This window comes from Microtus oregoni, unplaced genomic scaffold (assembly GCF_018167655.1).
Source record: "Microtus oregoni isolate MIOR12 unplaced genomic scaffold, Mior012 000116F_ref0000321, whole genome shotgun sequence".
In the NCBI taxonomy this organism is placed as follows: Eukaryota; Metazoa; Chordata; class Mammalia; order Rodentia; family Cricetidae; genus Microtus; species Microtus oregoni.
Genome location: NW_024544745.1, coordinates 1,863,987 through 1,885,484, shown reverse-complemented (window position 1 = coordinate 1,885,484; position 21,498 = coordinate 1,863,987). Strand labels below are relative to the sequence as shown.

Sequence of the window (21,498 nt, the reverse complement as noted above, 5' to 3'; positions counted from 1 at the left end):
TGGTGGCTGGTCACATTGCATCTGATATCAAGAAAGAATCAACAGGAAGTGGAATCTGGCAATAAAGCCTCAAGTCCCACCTACAATGAACAATTTCCTCTAGTGATGATCCACCTTCTAAAGGTACTGCAAACTTCCCAAATAGTGCCACAAGCTGGGGACTAAGTATTCAAGCACATAATCCTATGGGTAACATTTCACATTCAAACCACAACAACCTCATTAGGTAAAGAAAATCGGATGACTGTTCTAAGGACAATTTTATTAACTATTTTTTTTCTGGGATAAATAATAATCTAATGAAATCCAGCTTCTCATGTAATAATTTAAGCTTTTTAAAGATGGGAACAAGTCGGACACCTCAGATACCTTCCATGGTACCCATGTGAAGCACTCAATACATGCTTTTTAGGTGAGGGAATAATCAAGGATGAAGAAATGACTACGTGAAAGTAGGTGACAAAACCCCATGTAAGAATACAGTGTCAGATGAGCTGGGCTGCCAATTGCCTTTCATTTCAGTTGTTATACTCCAACTGATGTTATACTTCAGTTGATGTACTAAAATTGTTTCAGTCCAAGGAAGCATGTGGATTGATTGGCATGACAAATCTCTCTTTGTGAAGAAGGCATGGTGTATTTTATAACGTCATCCATTCCTAGGATTAGATAGGCTGTTGGCATTTAAGAACTGGGTGAGGTCAGAAATCTGCCAAAAGAAAAATCTCTCTGTGTCATCATAACTTTCTGGGTTTTGTCTGTGTGTGGTGCAGGGCATGTGTGAGTCACGTGCCACATTGGCATCCTGGCCGGTCCCTGCTTGTTGAAAAGTTGCTTCATTACATAATTCTGACCAAAGTACAGCTAAATCAAAAACTGCCAAGTAAAAAGCCATGGCTACGCTGTCACAGGAAGCCTGTGACACTTGCCTCATCTTAATCATTGTAATGCACAGTCTTCAACAATGTAAGGTGACAAATGGACCCACTGAGACTGTTCCAGAGTGCTCATGACTCAGTTATTTCTGGAGAGACGGAATGGTTCTGTGCTCAGCTGGTATAGAGGAGAGATTCACTAACTTCAGAATAAACGGGCCCCTTGGGATTTTGAGATACAGGGTGCTGAAAGAGGGCTTCTTTTGTATGTCATTTCATAGAACCCACCATCTTGTTCCATACTCAGATGCACCTCTGGGCTAGGGCACAGGCAGCAGCATGATCATGTCCTAAGCTTAAAAGAAGAGACAAAGGAAGTCCACAGTTATCTGACAGAAATCAGAGACATAGTGTTGTCTACCATCTTCTCTTATAACTATCATTGTGTCATCTCTTATAAGTCTAAAAATTCACTTCAATCAGCATTAACCTAGTCTCTGAATTGGACCACGTCCTGTGTATTTTTCTAATGTTGTAACCATAATACTGAAATAGTACTCTATTGTTATAGCAATTCTAGTAATAATTGCTACTGTCAGATATTGAGCACCTACTGTGGGTCAGGCAGCACGCTAAGTATTTTGTATACATTGTTATACTCCTCTCCATAGGGACTTAAAAAACCTGCCTGTATTCTAAGTACTATCATTGTTTTCAATGAATAAAGGCATTCAGTCTACAAAGGGATTCAGTTGAAATTCAAGCCCAGTTTGTCTCACTACAGAATCACACTCTATATGGTTTCCTATAATAGCATTGATTGCTTCTAAAAATGTAAATTAGAAAATATCCTTCTTCTTAGGAATTTGATATCACACTTTAAATAAAATTCAACTTATTTTTGGGCCATCAATACCTTGTATAATCTTCACTTTGCTCCACCCTTCCAGCTTACTCTCATCTTTTCCCTCTTTGTCCTCTGTGGACTTGATTCTATAGCAACAACTGTGTGCTGCTTTAACTCAATGTGATAGGCTGGCTTGGGTAGTTACAACTTCACATGGAAAAAGCCTTTTCCATTTAAAACAATTAGACTGCATTGCCATATTTGCAAAAGGTAAGAGTATCCTGTAATTGTTGGTACCAGAGATGTTTGCCGGTCTATCTTTGTGCTCTCTTCCGCTCACTTGATTTGTGAGATCCAAGGAAGTTTACTGCGTCCTAGATCCTGTTCAGCAGCAAGAGTAATGTAGTGCTCAGAGGCCAGTGTGGAACCCAGTTCCATCTGTCACCTTGATGGCATGTATGACGAAGTACTGTGTCTAAGGCAGTGAGGAAACAGTGCACTGACTCAGCAAAGCAATGATCAATGTCTCATTCCTGCTCTCCTCCCTTTTAGGTGGTGAGGTTTTAGATGAAAGTTTTCACTTTTCTTTTTTAAATTCATTTAACTTATTTATTTTATGTGCATTGGTGGGAAGGTTTCAGTTGCCTTGGAACTGGAGTTATAGACAGGTGTGAGCTGCCATGTGGGTACTGGGAATTGAACCTGGGTCCTCTGGAAGAGCAGCCAGTGCTCTTACCCATTGAACCTTCTCTCCAGCCTTCACTCCAGTCCCACTTTTCAAATGCTTCAATTTCCTTATCAATCAATGAGAATAATGTCCTCTTCTTCCAAGAGGTTTTTTAATATATATATATATATATATATATATATATATATATATAGCAAAACAGGTTGTAATTTTGTGAAGCACGTATACAGGCATAAGAGTAATGCCTTATGGCCATTTTAGCTACTGCCCTAAGCTCCTCACACTTATTATTGCCACCAATCTTTAGAAAAAACCTGTGATAGTAGTGTCTCCATTTCACAGAAGAGAAAAATTAGGCATTTTCTTCACCATTTCCCAGCTGGGAATGAGCTGTTGGAATAAAGACGTTTAAAAATCCCAGGAGCAAAATCCAGGAGGTGGAGCATCACAGTGGATGGGAGACAAATGCAAGCGACCTAAGGGTGTGGCATATTGGCCTATATTAGGAACAGTGGGAAGCCCAGTGTGGCCAGAGAGAGGTCAGTTTGCCTCTTTCTTGTTGTGAAGGTACACTACAGCAACCAGCCACAGGGGCAAAATAAGGGAAGTTAAGAAAGGAACTCAAAATAGGAAGCGCCATGTAGTCCTCTGTTCCCAGCAGTCACAAATGACAGAAATACAAAAGGAAAGAAAGAACAGGGAAGTGAAATGGTTGAAGTGTTGAATCCCCATCCAATTTGTGGTGAGTAAATAGATCATTATTAAGCACCATAGCAAATTTCTGAGTCTCCTGTGCTTTATTTCTCTCCGAGCATTGAGCTGTAATTACCGATGAATGTGCCCCTGGAACCTCAGCATGTAACATCATCTTGATCCTGCAGAGTACAAAATCATGAAAACTGTAATCGGCAGACAAAGAATTGAGCTGATTTTTCTTGGACTAATAGGATGAATTCATGAAAAATTCAAAACATTTTTATGTATGCTTGGCTTGTATTTATTAGCAAAATTCCTTGAGTTATTCGGTTAGCATCACTGAATGTCTGGGGTCTGGTAATGAAAGTGCTGTACAGGATACAGACAATAATTTTGCATAGAATGCAGAACTTCAACCTTAAGATAAACCTACAAAAGGTAAATTACATGCTATGGGTTTTCCTGGGGGCTTTTTCTTTTTACTCACCACTCAGGCTATCCATTGTTTTGGAGACTTATAGACAGTGATGGTGTTTAGGAACACCTCAATCAATCGACACGGGACCACTCATCTTGTCTTTACAGTGCTGTAAATACTGGGTAAGATTAAGTGGGTAGCCATGTGAAAAGTATTACTGTTGTTGCTATGTGCTATCTGGATGTATAAGAAAATGGATTAATATACAGTGTTATTTTATACAAGCAGCCGTTATTCTATTTTTGGAAACAATAGCTGGTGTTACTGTTTTTGAAATATTTTTATGTGCTAAACACTTTGGCAAATGACTCGTGAATAATATCTTATTTAGTTTATCGAATAACACAACAAGTAGGTATCATTTCCTCTATTACAATGTTGAGTGACATTCAAAGATTTTAGTAACTCATCAAGGATTGTACAAGGGAGATGAGCTCTTGTTTCCTAGTTTGCTTTTGTTTTAATCTATGAAGGCAAGCTTTTATTATGTAGCACAGATAGGAATCAAAGTCTCTCAGTCTTCCTATTTTCATCTCAATAGTTCTGGGCTTACAGATGTGTGGCCTTGCTTCAAACTAGGTTCTATGACTCAGTATCTTTTTTTTTTTTTCGAGATAGGGTTTCTCTGTGACTTTGGAGTCTGTCCTGGAATTATCTCTTGTAGACCAGGTTGGCCTTAAACTCACAGAGATCTATCTGCCTCTGCCTCCCGAGTGCTGGGATTAAAGGCATGTGGTACCACCACCTGGCCCCGAATTTAGTATCTTTATGTATGCGTTGGAGTGTATTTCAAACAGGGCAGACATACAGGGTACACACATCCTGTAAAGACAGATTTGACTTTCAAAGACAGACGGTACCTATTATTCTATTTGCTCTGTATACACAGAAGTGACCATAGAGTAAAACGCTTAGGTTAGTGGGGCAGCTCCAGCTTGAATAACTCTTGGTAGAAGGCGTGCACATGAACTATGACGACTACTAAGGAGATGTATGATTTTTCAATGTGAAAGGCTGGGCCACGGACAGCAACAGTCAAATAGCTCCAATTTGTAGATATATTCAGAGTAGTAATCACCAACTTCACCCCATCTTTGTGTCTGGAAGACAATGAGAGATTGGTATGGGTCACCCACTTCTCTGAACTTAACACCCGCACAGAACCTTATTCTACAGACCCCAAGTGCGAGGATTCTCTTATCCTTCTGCACCACATCTACACGTTCTCTCCATTCCAGGAGCAGTAGGCAGTGCGAAAAAAAGAAACTCCTCATGAGTGATACTACTGCCTGAAGTCGTCATTCTCAGCATGACTCAGAGATCTGCAGACTAAAGCCACCCAATACACACTACCAGACCCAGTAATATATGCTTTGGCACATCCTCTAAATCATTCGGATGCACACTTACCTTCAGAAAGCACTGTCTAGCCCGACAAGCAGAACTCTGAATGCTGAAGACATCAATATGCACATGGCTCATCAACTCTCAGACCCAGAATAAAGCATAGATTGTCTCATGGAGAAAGAATTGGAAAAAGACTGCAACCTTGAGCTAGAGCAGCAGAGCAATGTCACCTGCAAATGCATATGACACTGATGGATAAGTGTACAGAGATTGGGAGCAAGGGTGTCATCAGTTCTTGTTAATCTGGATCTGCATCAGAGAATGTAGCTTTGCAAGCTCAGCAGCCTCCCAGGAGCATGCCAGTTCCTCTGTGGACGCTGCAGTCCCTGGCGGTAAGGACACTGCAGTGTGGAACTCTGGGTTGTGAAGGAGACTAAGGATAACCTACTCCGTTGTATACCTCTGCCACGTCCCTGGCTACACATGCCTGAGTGTTTCAATAATTCAAGGCTACTATCATAGTGTGCTCAAGTTCCTGTTAGGCAGAATAGCAGGGACAAGGGACAAGTGGAAATGTATATAGAAATTGCTATAGTAACGCAAAGCTAGCATTATTTTCCTAGAGCCAATACTGAGGGAAGCACAAAGCCAAGAACAATGAGCTTTAACAATGTGAGATCAGGGAAGATTTCACAGACGGGGTGCCAGTTGAGACGGATGAATTTTCTGAAAGGGGAAATTTGAAAAATAGCAAGTAGCATTGCTCCCGAAAACGAGAATATCATGACCCAAAATGTGGAGGCATGAAAATGCAGGGGGAATCACTTATGCAAATTTTCTGACAGGTGAAGTTACGGGGACACATTCTGAGGTGAGGCTACAAAGCTTCAGGTGCTACCTCCATAATTTTCCTGAAAAACTGATGTTCAATAAGCTATTCAGCATCTATTGGTCGTTGTTTTCTTTCCTGGAAATTGGGAATTCCAAAACACATTTCACGTGGTTGAGAGACTGAGGAAAGGAGGTAGTGACATGATCTAGCTAATGCGGATCTTGTACACAGCACACACTCTAGCACAGCTACCTGACTTCGTATGGTACAGCAAATGGGATGCTTTTCTTGGAACAGTGGGAGTGGGACATGAAGTTGTAGAGGTCATCTTTGACACTAGATTATGGAGTTGGCCTTCAGTGTTAAACTAAAGATTTGGGGCTTTTTTTTCCAAAGGCATACGTTATGTGTTGTGGGAGAACGGATTAGAGCCAGGTCATTGCAGAGAGAACAAGTTCAGAAGCTTCTATATATTAGCTATGTCAGTGGCAGAAAGAGATATGGAGAGACAGAAAGAGAGAGAGAGAGAGAATACCCCACGCCGTCTTGATTTTAGGTTTGCTGAGCCTCAAGTGTATGCATATGAACAGTCTAATAAGAAGAGGATAGTGAAAATTGCCAGTCGGAGAGAAAATTAACCAATCCAATAATTCTAATATGAAAGACAACCCTTAGCTTAAGTTAAGGTCTGAGAGAAACAGATCCTCTGAAAATATTTCCTGAAGATGGCCTTTTTGTAAGAAAATTTGGGGCATGTGCAATTCACACATACTTGACAAACTGAAGCACATTCTGTCTTACTGGCAGACACTAAATCTGTAATAACACAGGGAGTCCTCCAATGGAAGAGATGGTTAAAAATTCTAATAGCAATGCACACTGGGTCCTCATTAAGGTATTTTCTAATGCCTGTCTAGGAATGTAAGTGCCCTCCATTTGGACTTTGATGATAACTGGAGTATTCTTTAGTTCCCAATCAAGATGTGCACAATTCAAAAACATTCTCAAGACTTGGGCCAGAGGGAATGATCTCATTTGGCACATTATTGAGCTTCTGGGAGGACGAAAGACACTAACTGCTCACAAATATTTTGTCATTGGCTAACTGCAAAGTTGCATCTGTTGGAGCAATACGTTTTAGGAAGCTGGTTCTCTGGAATATTAAAGAATATCAATACATAGTCAAAGCAAGCCAATGTGCTCAACATTGATGAAGCAATTTTCAAAGCAAATGATCTCCTTTCTGCCTTCTCCTTGTTTCCAGAGGATACAGACACTCACATATCTGAACGTATACCCTGATAGCAAAGCTTTTTCGAGGAAAGCCTGCTGTCTTTGCCTGCCATGAAACAGATGTTTCAATGGGAGACAGTGCGCAGGGTAATAGCTCCAATGCTGGTATGATGCTTGAGAAAGAGTCCTGTATATACCAGAATAAATATCACAACCTCTGTGCCAGTTCCCTCTAAGATCTATCAAGTTTCCCCTGTATCCATAGGGGCTGAAAACGGAACACATAGCTGGTTGTAGTTAGACTAACCAGTTAAATTGACCCAAATTCTTTCCAGAAATGCAAAAGCCTGCTAGCTCCTGGGATTAGCCGGCTGATATCTGAATCGATTCCCATCTGTATATTACCTTCTGGTCCAATGAAGCCCAAGACGGCTACAGCTGCTCACCTCAGCAGTTTGTTTTCCAAGGTCATTTGGGAGCAGTCTCATTATGAGAATGGACTTGCCCAATGTTAGGGAAACTTTGCTGCCAGCTCCAAGGGAAATTTGACACTCACCTTATTTGATTTGCTGGATCCTTGGTGTTTTTTAACCCCCGCTCATGCTCTGATCTTTGGCGATTCTAGGTGCTGCAGTCAAATTGCTAGGGTTAGTTTTGTGGCTAGCTCTGCACAGATCATACATCACATTTATTTTTCATAAAGAGAATGTGCTAAACACCTGTGGGGGAAGTAGTGAATTGGAAAATGTTAAGGTTTTGTTTCCAGGAGACAGGTGAAACCAGAAGGCAGTTAGAAAAGATCCAGGGAACTTCTGAGGAAGCTAGTAATGTTCGAGCTCAGACTAAAGGGGACCTAGGGGTCTAGGGAAATTATGCTGAGGGCTTGCTGCGGATAACAGTTCCTGTCTGTGTGATCCATAGGGTTCACAGAAAAAGTCAACAGTGCGAAATCATTCTCATCCTCAGCGATGCATTACAGCCTACTGGAGAACTTTAGAATGTGTGTGCACACCCGCTTCCCCTCAGAAGTTCTGTCCTTCTTTAAAGATATAAAATCACAAATGCTAGTGAGGATGCAGAGAAAAGGAAACTCTTATACAGTGTTGGTGGAAATGCAAATTAGTATAGCCATTAAAGAAAACACTGTGGGGGTTCCTTAAAAAAAAAAACCTGAAAATAGACCCGCCATATGGTTCAGCTATACCACTACTGAATATATACCCCAAGGAATCTAAGTTAGCTTATCACAGAGACATCTGCACATTCATGTTGATTGCAGCACTATTTATAATAACCGAGATACAGAGTTGGCCAAGATATGCATCATTGGATAAATGGAAGACACGATGCGCGCGCGCACACACACACACACACACACACACACACACACACACACATACACACACACACACACACACACACTTTTTTGGTACAAACAGAACAAAAACCTATGTGTTGATTTGAATGATATGTTCCTCATAATCTCAGGCATTTGAATACTTGACTTTCAGTTGGCAGCACTGTGTGGGGAGGGCCTGCAAGTGTGGTTTCATTGGAGGAGATATTGTCCCTTGAGTTGGGCACTGAGAGTTTAAAGATGCACATCAATTCTAGTCTGCCCTCTCTTCTTTGTGCTTGAGGTTCAAGATATGAGCCCTCAAATTCGGTTCCAGCTGGCGTGTCTACCACACTTACTTTCCACAAGAGAATCATATCCCTCTGCAACCATAAGCCAAATAAGTCCTTTCTTCTATAAGTTGCCTTGGTTATAGCATGTTATCACCACAATAGAAAAGTGACTAGTATTCCCTGTTTTCTCTAAGCAAGTAGATGGGCCTGGGTGATGTAATGTTTAATGGAAGAAGCGTTTATATCTTAATCGGCATGGGTTCAAGCTACATTAGTACTCCCTGCAGGCTCCTTTCATTGGAAACAACATCCCCACAAGGGACATCACCGAACCAATTGAAATTTGACAGTTTACTAAGAAATTTGTATTAGAAAATATTATTGGAACGGATTAAAAACTTCCTGAGCAAGGCAACCTGTGCTTTAGTTATGTAAGATTTCTTCTTAGTAAACATGTGCTTAAATATTTAGGCATGCAAGGCATGATTTCTGCAGCCAACTCAATTGGATTAGGAAGGAAAAATACACAGAGAGGGTGTAATCGAGCAAATATGGCAAATGCTAATGGTGAGTGAATCTCTGTAAGAGACAAACAGAGTTTTGTACTATTTTTAGGATTCTTCTGTTAGCTTATTTTTTTGCCAAATAAAAAATTCTTTTAAAAAAATCTCCAGATTCAATAAGGTACAACCCCAAATTGAAAGCCATTAGAATTGTTTGGAGCCCTCAGGAAAGCAGAAGGGATGGGGGCTGGCTGGTGACTAGCAAAAGGAAAAGCCTCTCTGAGTCATTGCTCTACTCCAATGCTTCTGCTATGGCGATGCCCAAAACTCTCTGAGGTGTGGTTAACAAATTTTAAAGTTTAGCATAGAGCTTGGTGGTCTGCCTTTCTTTTTTCTTTCTTTCTTTTCTTGTATCTTTATTCCCATACTAGATCTCCAAACCAGGGTTTCGCTTATGCTAGGAAAGCACCCTCCTGGTGAACTATAATTCCAGCTCAGATTCTGGATCTGTAGGATACTTCCTGGATGAAGCCAATATCACTTTTCCACAGACCACCCTTAAGTAGCAAAGCCCTTCTAATGGATTACCTTCATTATGTACCATCAGTCATTGAGTCAGTCAGTCAACACAGGTTTTGAAGCTGCCCATAAAGATATACACATTATATAAGAAATTATCAAAGTGAAGAAGGATGGCTATGCAGAGCTGCAATTTCGATCAGTTCATCATGACAACTCCCCGAGAATCACCTGATCCATTGAACAGAACAGAGTACCCAAACACAACAAGCTTGCAGCAAATGGAAAAGGGCACTAATTGTTCTCATCAAAAGCAGACAGAGGTCCTAGGAAAACAGCTCTCCCTGGCTGCTGGCATTTAGAATCTAGCTAATGGTTTTACAGGAAGCAGCATAATTCTGATAAAGTATCAGGGTACAGGCTGCTGCCATCCAGCTGCTTCTTCTTTCTAGGTGAGGACTCAGAAAAGAATTTCAAAAAAGAGTTTCATTTTGGGCTGGCTGTGGCATACTTTGAGTTTCTTGTGTATGCTGTAAGGAAGTGAAAATACCTTTTCTCTAATGGAAACATATGGAAAAGAGGCCTTGCCTCCCTTAGAATTTTCCAGATGGTTTTCCTACCCATCTACTGTGGCACGTTCTTCCCCCGTCTGCCTATATGCTATGTTTATATTTTCCATTCATTTGAGGCTATGCTGTTATTTATCACACTCCTTATTTACATCCAAATCAAGGGGAACTACCCTGGATACATGGGAGGCAGCTGGACTTTTCTGAGCATGCAGTTCCAGAGAGAGTTTCTTGAAGGCAAAAGAAATGTCCTTGAGTTAGCCAGCACTGAGTTTGTATCTTAACTTTACTTTTTAGTAGTTGTGCTAATTCAGACAGGCTTCTTTAACATCACTGAACTGTAGGCTCTTCCTCTACAGAATGGAGACCATCATCATACTAAATTCATAAGGTTCTATGAAATACATAGAACCAGTATAAAGTGCTTAGCAGGTAGATAATGGGTATTCATTTGATAAGAATTTGCCGAGTTTTTTTCTAACTATAGACCAAAAGAAGCTCAAATCTAGTCTACTTCTTCTTGCTAATTATGTAAACCTGAATGTGTTGTATTGGTTTACCTCTCTGCACCTTGGTCCTTTTACTTTTAAATGAGGCTTATACTAATAATGCATAGCTTAGTGGGTTTCAGTAAGCAATAAATGAGGTCAGGCAAGTGTTAAACTCATGCCAAACACATAGAAATAGTTTCAGCCAACATGAATTAACCTAATTTCCTTGTTATTAATATTAGCAGTTTTCCTCTGAGTTCCTTTTTTTTTAAAAAAATATCGGTTTTACTTACCAGCCCAGCTGCTCCCTTGCAGCCTCCTCCAGGAGACCTCCCCCAGTTTGCATTGTCATTTCCCTAAAAGCAGAGGTCACATACTTTACCATTTCGGGGGTCTCCATATGATCTGGTAGAGGCAAGTGTTCAGCACATGAGGCAGAGCATACGAGGTTTGCTACAAGTGCCGCCATTAATGGCTTGTCTGCCTGGCTTCTAGTTTTCGCACATCTCTTTTGCTTGGAGATTTAGTAGCACTTTACTCTTCTGGATTTTTATCCCCTCCTCTTGGGGTGATAATAATTTCTACTGGGGGGCATTTAGAGTTTAACACAAAGTGGGAGCTTCATGAGGGTTGGATGCTGCTGCTCATTGACAATATCTTGCAGTCAAGCATCGTGGAAGCTACCTTATGAGCTTTCGTGAGACTGCGTATGCAAGAACTTGTACACATCTCCACTCTCACAGCAGGTTGGAAGCATGAATGGAGAGGGCATATTACAGAAGTGATAAAAATAGATACGCACTGCCTGTGAAGGCCCATTTAACTCCCAATCAGAAGTAACACTTTGTGTGAAGATTTCCTCAGGACTGTGAGCCCTTGAGGTTTTTATTTGCTTGTCTGCGAAGTTAAATTTTTATAACTGAAAATTAATCACCTTAAAATGAATGGTCACATGGCATTTAATACATTTTTTTTCACTGTTATAGAATCAGGGCCTCTGTCTTAGGATTTCTTTAGCTGTGTTAAAACACCAGGATCATAAATGATCTAGAGAAGAATGGGTTTATGTTTATGTCCACTTACAACTCTCATGCCAAACTTCATTTCTCAAAGAAGCTAGGACAGGAACTCAAACAGGTCCCGAAGTTGGAGGGAAGAGCTGATGCAGAGGAGGGGTGCTGCTTACTAGCTTGCATCCCATAACTTGCTTTCTCAGCCTGTTTTCCTATAGAACTTAGGACCACCAGCTAAGAGGTAACATGCCTCAAAATAGTTTGGGATTTCTTACATCCATCATCAATCAAGAACTTGCACCACAGGCTTACCCATAGCCCAGTATTGCAGGGGCATTTTCTTCACTGAGCTTCCCTCTTCCACAATGACTCTAGTTTGTGTGAAGTTGACATAAGAGTCAGTTGGCATAAGCACAGACTCTGAATTGATCATTCCTTTAGTCTAGTTATGTCCAGAGCAAAGCGGCCTCATTTGCTTCCCAGCATTCTCCTCAGTGTTCCAGATTTCTTCCCCTCTAAACCTACTTTATCTAGACTCTCACTACTCTCACTATTTTCTTTTCCATTCTTTGTGATCCAGTAATAACACACACACACACACACACACACACACACACACACACACACACACACACACACTGAAAAAGTGCCAGTTTCAATGGTTGCATTGGCAGAATGCAGGTTGGGATGGGTTGAGATTTGTCTTGCTCTGACATACTCAGCACACCTGAGAAAGACACAGTACAGTGGCACCTGCCTTCTTGTGGTTCCAGTGGCAACAGACAACCTAAAAGATTGAGTTGCCAATTATAGCCTCAAAGGATAATAGCATTTTTTGTTATGTCTTACATCTTTGAACTCATAGAGGTTTTGAGAAATTTGTTCTGTGTTAAAGCACTTATAGTATTGCAAAATAACCTCAGTAAGCTCTGCGACCTCAGAGCAAGCTACTGAATATTTGTATCTATGAGCAAGGTACTATAAATCAGTTTAATAAAAATAGTTTATATGTACTGGACATTTTCTATGTGTTGAGCACCACGCAAAATGCCACATGTGAGCTATCCAAACATCATGGCTTCTACAGCAAATGGCTGCAGAAGGTGGATATTGTTAATAAATACTTTTTATAGAGGAGAAACTAAGTTACAGAAAAGATAACTGACCTGTTCAAAGCCATCTAATGAGCAAATGAGTAAACCATGGCTTTTTGGTAGTTTTTGAGACCTAGTTTAATTATATAGCTATGGCTGGCCTGGAACACTATATCTAGACCAGGCTGGCCTTGAACTTACAACAACTTTCCTGCCCCTACCTCCCAAGTGGTGGAAAATCATGGATTTTTGCACTACTAAGTAATACTTCATCCTAATATTCCCATTGCAGATAATAGAAGAGGAAAATATGCACAGACCATAGCTCACTCAACCCATCACCTTTTAGCTCTAGTTCAAAAGTTTAGTGACGTTGAAAAAAACTCCTTATGTCTTAGAAACAGTTTCTTCATCCAAATATTTTAGACAGCTTTCCTCATGCATCTCCCTTGGATTTGTAAGCAGAAGACATGAAAACATGCAGAGGAAGATTTGGCAAAAATGTAAAGTGTTATAACAAAGTATGATATGAAAAATTGCTTGCTGGGATTGTGTAAGACAACCAATTGCATGCTGCAGAACTAGACCTAACCCTACCTGCTTATATATTTGGGAAACTGTACACTGTACTGCCTAAATCAAACACTAGGTCAATCATTACCCTCAGTCCTCTCCATGGCTGTGCCAATCTTTAAGTACCAGCTGGCTTTTTTGAAGTCCCTATCTGCACCGTTAAGGTGAGCTCTCGGAAAATTTACAGCCTTTGGGATATCCTGATATCCCTATCAGGGAGCTCAGGAAATCCAAGGTGTGCCTTAAAAGATGACTCCAACTGGTTCCATCTTCTGGAGGAGGAGGAAGAAGAAGAAGAAGGAGGAGGAGGAGGAGGAGGAGGAGGAGGAGGAGGAGGAGGAGGAGGAGGAGGAGGAGGAGGAGGAGGAGGAGGAGGAGGAGGAGGAGGAGGAGGAGGAGGAGGAGGAGGAGGAGGAGGAGGAGGAGGAGGAGGAGGAGGAGGAGGAGGAGGAGGAGGAGGAGGAGGAGGAGGAGGAGGAGGAGGAGGAGGAGGAGGAGGAGGAGGAGGAGGAGGAGGAGGAGGAGGAGGAGGAGGAGGAGGAGGAGGAGGAGGAGGAGGAGGAGGAGGAGGAGGAGGAGGAGGAGGAGGAGGAGGAGGAGGAGGAGGAGGAGGAGGAGGAGGAGGAGGAGGAGGAGGAGGAGGAGGAGGAGGAGGAGGAGGAGGAGGAGGAGGAGGAGGAGGAGGAGGAGGAGGAGGAGGAGGAGGAGGAGGAGGAGGAGGAGGAGGAGGAGGAGGAGGAGGAGGAGGAGGAGGAGGAGGAGGAGGAGGAGGAGGAGGAGGAGGAGGAGGAGGAGGAGGAGGAGGAGGAGGAGGAGGAGGAGGAGGAGGAGGAGGAGGAGGAGGAGGAGGAGGAGGAGGAGGAGGAGGAGGAGGAGGAGGAGGAGGAGGAGGAGGAGGAGGAGGAGGAGGAGGAGGAGGAGGAGGAGGAGGAGGAGGAGGAGGAGGAGGAGGAGGAGGAGGAGGAGGAGGAGGAGGAGGAGGAGGAGGAGGAGGAGGAGGAGGAGGAGGAGGAGGAGGAGGAGGAGGAGGAGGAGGAGGAGGAGGAGGAGGAGGAGGAGGAGGAGGAGGAGGAGGAGGAGGAGGAAGATCAACAGCAACAAAACATTGCATCCTACCTGTCACAGAAGTTGCAGTGCAGATTAAGTCAAGATAACACATCTGCACCTCGCACAGTGTCTGCTTCACAGTGTTTGTTCAAATGGTGGGGGTTCTTTGGTGAGTTAGCTTGTTACTCTTGAAGTGTGGACTACATGCAGAGGGGCAAAGAGGCAGCAGTGGGGGTGGGGCAGATGTTTTAGGTGGTTGAGATTCTTCCACCACACAGGGCTTAAAATTTATTGATTCCTTGAAATATAGGCAAGATCTCGAAACACAGCTGCCTCTATTTGCACAGGAAAGATTTATGCTTGAGTCATTGCCTGACTTCCTATGCAGGCTATTTCTGTTTCCCAGAAATGTTGGGAAGGGGTGGGCCCAAAGCTCAGTTAAAGACCTTTCTGTTCTTGTACCATTTACCTCCCTGATGTGCAAATGATTTAGCAGTCAAGCAGACAGGACTCTCTAAGTAAGGAATAACTTACATCTTTAGAGTACACATTAGGGACAAGAGAGAATAAAAGACCAGAAAGCAGTGGAGAAGACCAGTGCTCTCGGTCCGGGTAAAGTTCTTTTAAAAAAATATTTTCCCAAATTATGTATTCAATGTGTTCCCTGCCAGTTGGAGAATAATACGTAGGTATTAAAAGTAAGCAATACCAGCTGGGTGGTGCTGGATTTAATCTCAGCACTCTGGAGACAGAGTCATGCAGATCTTTGTGAGTTCAAGCCAGCCTAGTCTTCAAAGTGAGTTCCAGGACTGCTAAGGCTACATAGAGAAACCCGGTAACATGGTGGGCCTGCTTGTTTGTATCGGCGTAAATGAATGCAGACAGATTGTAATTATATATACAGCTTTTTTTTTTTTTTATAATATTTTTTTATTTTTTTTTATATAAAATTTCTTTTTTTTTTATTTTTTTTTCCCTCCCCCTCCTCCCACCCTTCTCCCCCTCCTCCCACCCTTCTACCCCTCCCCCCACTCCTCTCCTCCTCCCTCTCCAGTCCACAGAGCAGTCCAGGTTCCCTGCCCTGAGGTAAGCCCTAGGTCCTCCCCCCTCCGTCCATATCTAGGAAGGTGAACATCCAAACTGGCTAGGCTTCCACAAAGCCAGCACATTAAGTAGGATCAAAACCCCGTGCCATTGTCCTTGGCGTCTCATTAGCCCTCATTGTTCGCCATGTTCAGAGAGTCCGGTTTTATCCCATGCTTTTTCGGTCACAGTCCAGCTGGCCTTGGTGAGCTCCCAGTAGATCAGCTCCACTGTCTCAGTGGGTGGGTGCACGCCTCGTGGTCCCGACTTCTTTGCTCATGTTCTCCCTCCTTCTGCTCCTCATTGGGACCTTGGGATATCGACGCAAAAATCCTCAACAAAATACTGGCAAATCGAATCCAAGAACACATCCGAAAAATTATCCATTATGATCAAGTAGGCTTCATTCCTGAGATGCAGGGCTGGTTCAACATACGAAAATCTATCAATGTAATCCAGCATATAAATAAACTGAAAGAAAAAAACCATATGATCATTTCATTAGATGCTGAAAAAGCATTTGACAAAATTCAACATCCATTTATGTTAAAAGTCTTGGAGAGATTAGGGATACAAGGGTCATACCTAAATATAATAAAAGCTATATACAGCAAGCCGACAGCTAACATCAAATTAAACGGAGAGAAACTCAAAGCCATCCCACTTAACTCAGGAACACGACAAGGCTGTTATATATACAGCTTTAATGGGGAAATAGACTTACAGAACCACAGGTTCCCGTGGAGAACAGGAAAACAGAAGAGGCAGCGGGCTCATGCTGGCCAGATTTATATGTAAACATTAGCCCGAGTTGAACATGCCCCCTAAGGGGGTTGGGCTATCCCTACACTTGTTGGAGTTTCTGTCCTGCCCAGTTCCCATAGCCAGTATGTCCCAAAGAAAATCACACAGAGGTCTACATAAGTTATAAACTGATTGGGCCATTAACTCAGTGTTCGTATTATCTCTTATAACTTATATTAGCCCATTATTCTAGTATATGTTAGCCACATGGCTCAGTACCTTTTTCAGCCAGGCAGGTCACAAAACCCTGTAGCAAGAAACTGGAAAAAAAAGTTAGCAATGTCTTCTCCATTTTCCCTCCTCTGCAGAGTTAAGAATATTAACAACCTATATTTGAATCTTTTCATGAATTTTTCTGTGTACACACAAATATATACAGGCATGTATCAGATAGATCCATAGGGTACACTATTGTTTCTTCTAGGATGGGATTGGGATATGTTTGCTACTGATGTTAAACAGTATATCAATCACCTACCAGCATGCACATAGATGAAGATCTGGTTTATTCTTTTAAACAAATATACATTATCCATAATATGGCTATACCAGGATTCGTTTAACAATTTGTCAATTATTAAACAATGCAATAGGAAGTAAGAATGTAAGTGATAAGTTAACAAAAAACAGGAAGAACAGTGTGCTTTACTAAATCAGTTTATTTTGCAAAACTCTTGCTGATTAGTATGATTAAATATCAAAGACACAGAGGGACATGAATATTTGTTATACAATTTATTTCAGGAGTGTGAGGAGATGACTTAGTTGCTAAAGTGCTTGTCACACGATATGAAGCCATATGGATCCCCAGTACCCATGCAAAAGATGAATGTGCCATTAACAGCTTCATTCCCAGCAATGTTAGGGTGGGGCAGGAGAATCTCTATGGTTTACTGTCCAGTCAGTCTACCCAAATCTGTGAACTGATAGTTCATTGAAAGATGCTCCTTTAAAAGAAAAAGTAGAGGGCTAGGGAGATGGCTCTGTAGGAAAGGTAATTGCCTCTGACCTCTACATGTGTTTTGTGGTACATGTGAACATCATCAATAATAATAATAATAATAATAATAATAATAATAATAATAATAATAATACATTGAAAGCTAAAGTACAGTGATCTGTAGATACTGATGTAAACTTTTGACCTCCATGCACACACATACATAAATGAACATGTACATATACATATACTACACATAGAATTTGTTTAAAATTTTCATGAAAATATTAAAATGTTAACTTATAGTTTTATTTACCTAAGTTTTTGCCACAGTCCAATTCTTGGATTTATAAAATCTGTATTAAGTTACTTTATCTGTGTATGTTACATTATAGTTTTGTTTTCTTGCAGTGTTAGAGATTAAACCCATGGCCTTATACATTCTAGCCAAGTGTTTCACCATAGAACACAATTCTTTATGCCTTTTAAAGTACTTTCACAATCCAATTCTACTCTTATAGCAGCCTTGTATGATCAGGCTATTTGATATGATGATAAGAATTTTTCTTCTTATTTGACAACAGAGAGAAAGAATTTGTCTAAAAGTCATATATATATATGTGTGTGTATGTATATATGTGGTTGCAAACAAAAATAATTTTTGTTGAGTTTGGGATTCATTATCCAGTGGGCTTTTTTCCTTCATTGGTGAAGAGAGTGTGTCATGAGAGCATGAGAGGCCAACCAGTTCCATTTCTAATTAAGCATTTGCTTGGGTCTCACTTGGTCTAATTTCACTTTTATTCTGGGCATCTGGATGCACCTTTCCATGGCTGATTTAGCACCAGCTGAGCACCAGTAATGTGCTAGGTTGATCTAGAGAGCTAAATGTATTGGCATGTAATCTAAAACAGCTATTGCTGCGCATGGATGGAAAAGGCTACAAGAACATTTCTCCTCTTTAAGATTATTTTTTTATTTCCCTTAAGATGCCTGCAAGGAAATTTCTAGTTTCCAGACAGCAAAATGTAATAACTGGTCTCTGAGTAGTTCTGAAAATATGGCCTTTTAGTTTGACTAACTCTCAAATAGGGAGGCTTCCATTTATTTTCTTTTTCAGAATAGCAAACACAAAGCAGTTTCCTCTTCTGGTAAGTCAGAACTGCAACTCACTCAACATTGAGTGAGTCAAAGCATTTTAGAATGGTTTCTGTGAGCCTAATCATTTTCTCTATTAATTGAAATGCCCTCTTTAGAGAAGTAACCTCTCAATTCCTTCCTGCCAGGAACATTTAGTTACTCACTTGCCCTATTGGTCATACTCTATCTATATCTTCTGAAGTGTTTTAAAAATCTGACTGTTTCCAAGTCATTCTTCTGCCACAGGCCTTGCAACTTTAAAGAGCCCTAGCAAGGTCTCTGAAGATCTCTCTACATTCTTTTCTGTTTTTTAGTCCACCCTATTCATCTTGTAAGATGTATTTCTAAAAGGACATGTCATGGTCCTAGTGAATATTACAGATTTTCAGGGCCCCTTTTCTAATTTTATGTTATTTTTTTCGATTTCAATCAACAGGAAAACTCCTTTTTCAAACAAAATATAAGCTGCTTAAGAGCCTAAAATGTAAACCAGAAGGAAGTAAACAGATCCCAGTTGAGATAAAGAGTCCAAAGGTTCTCTACCTTCCCATCTCCTTACTCCTTGAACAGCTGTTTGGGTTTATGCCACAGGCCGACGATCTTTCCATAAAATACCTTTTTGGCATTCAAGATTATCTTAACGTCACTTTTCCTGTCCGATTATCTCTCAAAAGATCATTTGTTACAGCTTGTTCCCTTCCCACTACTTTGCTTTTGCCTATGCACCTCTGAGAGCCAAGCACACTGCCCCACTGCTAGGCACAAAGTTGGTCCACATTGCTATCAAGAAAGCTCCAGCAATCTGCTCACAAACCCCATCCAAATGCTTCATCTCCCAAAAGAGTCATAGGTCGTATTGGTGGCACAGCCCAGAAAATGGTATTTCAAAACCGCCACTTTCTTGGAGACCTAATCCTGACGCCTACCCAGGCCGAGCCACGGGCATGGTCTCGGCTCCTTACTCCCAACCCCAAATGGGCACACAAACACCTGAGCCGACAAATGCTCCTTAGCCAGAGTTTTCACTGGCGGCAGGGCCCAGGAAGCCTCGTTTTAAAATGGTGTGGCTTTTTTCTGCTGCTATTGCTGAGTCAGGAAAATCTCTCCGTGGCATGCCCCCGCAAACAGCAAAAACTCTTTTTTTTTTTTTCTGTGTGTCTAGAATTAAGTTCTCTCGGTTTTAAAGTGGATTTAGTCCATCACATTGGGCCCCAAGTTGTTGCATGAGGAGGGTAGCCTTTTGTTTGTCTCGGCTGCCCTTCTAGCTTACACCCAAAATAATCACACAGAAACTGTATTAATTTAAACACTGCCTGGCCTATTAGCTCTAACTTCTTTTTGGCTATTTTTTACATCTTAATTTAACCCATTCCTATTAATCTGTGTATTGCCACATGACTGTGGCTTACTGGCAAGATTCTAACCAATGTCTGTCTCAGGCAGGATATCATAGCCTCTGCCACTCTGCTCTTCTTCCAAGCATTCAGTTCTGTCCTCTCCATGCCTACTTAAGTTCTGCCCTATCAAAAGGCCAAGGCAGTTTCTCTATTCAACCAATGAAAGCAACACATAAACAAAAGGACCTCCTACACTATGTTTATTGTCAGAACTCTATGGAGTTTCAAGGTCCCTACCACTACCAAAAAGAATATGGCTGGCTATTTTAACACCATTTAAGTGTTTTGTGACAGGGCCTCTTAAAAGAGCTGCAAGGCTTTTGCAGCTAAAACTGAGTCAGGAAGCCTCTCTTAAATGAGACATGTTTGCCTCTAGCAAACAGAGCCCACCTGAGAAAATGCTGCTAAAAGAAGTCATGCTTAACTCTATTATTTTGTTGTCTAGAATTATTTACCAAACTCTCTTAGGTTTTAAGTGGATTCAGTTGTCCACATTGGTGCCATTCTGTTGTAAGCAGGCTTCTGTGTTGCCCAGTCCTGTAGTCATTCAGCCCTAAAGAAACACACAGAGGTCTACATTAGTTATAAACTGGTTGGCCTGTTATCTCTGGCTTCTTATTAACTAATTTCTACATATTAACCAATAATTCTTTTCTGTATTAGCTATGTGGCATGGTACGTGTATCAGCAAGGCAGTCTCATCTTGCTTCCTCTGAGGCTGGGTGAAGACTACAGACTGTGCCTTTCCTCTTCCCAGAATTCTCCTGTTCTCATCACCCTGCTTCTACTTCCTGCCTGGTCATCTCACCTATACCTCCTGCCTGACAATGGGCCAATTAGTGTTTTATTAAAATACAAGTGGCAGGGTATAGATTCAAGTGGGAAAATTGTGCCAGATATTGGGTAACATTAGTTTATAATATTACTAGTGTATTAACTGCCTGGATGAATAGTGCTAGGATAACTGAATATGTACATGAAAACCCAAGGAATGAACTTTGAAAGTTTACTTACTGAAAAGTGTGTGTATTTGTGTGTGAGGATGGTGTGTGTGTATGAGTGTGTGTGTGTGTGTGTGTGTGTGTGTGTGTGTGTTACATGTGCCTGAATACAAAGGGAAAGGTTGCAAGAAGTAAATTGGTTTTGTTACCAGGAGGATAATTAGATGTTTGCACTATCTCCAATAACAACCATTATTCCACACAGAATGCGGCATCAGAAATATGACCATTGCTTGCTAAACTCTTTTATGGTGTCTGTTCATTATCCATCTCACCTGTCCATAATCAGTTCTTCATCCATCGCAATTCTTCAGTATATAGTTATGATAAAGGAAAAAAAGGAAGGAAAAAGCCAGGAGTGGAGAAAGAGGGATGTGGTAGTTTGAATGTGATTGGCCCCAATGAGCTCAAAGGAGTGGTACTATAAGGAGGTGTGTCTTTGGTGGAGGAAGTGCATCACTTTGGGGGCAGGCTTTGAGGTCTCCTATGCTCAAACTATGCTCAGTGTTCACTTCCTGTTGCCTATGGGTAACAGCTTTGACAAAAATACCATTTACCAGGGTATGGGCATGGCGATTAGAAAAATAGTAAAGAGAACAATGACCCAAGTAAAAATAATAAAACAGAAACATAGGATAGTAGCAGGAGGGAGTTCCAGTGAATACTGAAATCATCCACGTTAAATTTCCAATTGTTTAA

General features: G+C 41.3%; 1 protein-coding gene across 1 annotated transcript in view; it reads left to right on the top strand.

Annotated features, from left to right (window-relative positions):
- The window catches only part of Pak3 (p21 (RAC1) activated kinase 3), a 222,359-nt gene that overhangs the window by 10,550 nt on the left and 190,311 nt on the right, over positions 1–21,498 (top strand). The gene's annotated exons all lie outside the window — the stretch shown is intronic.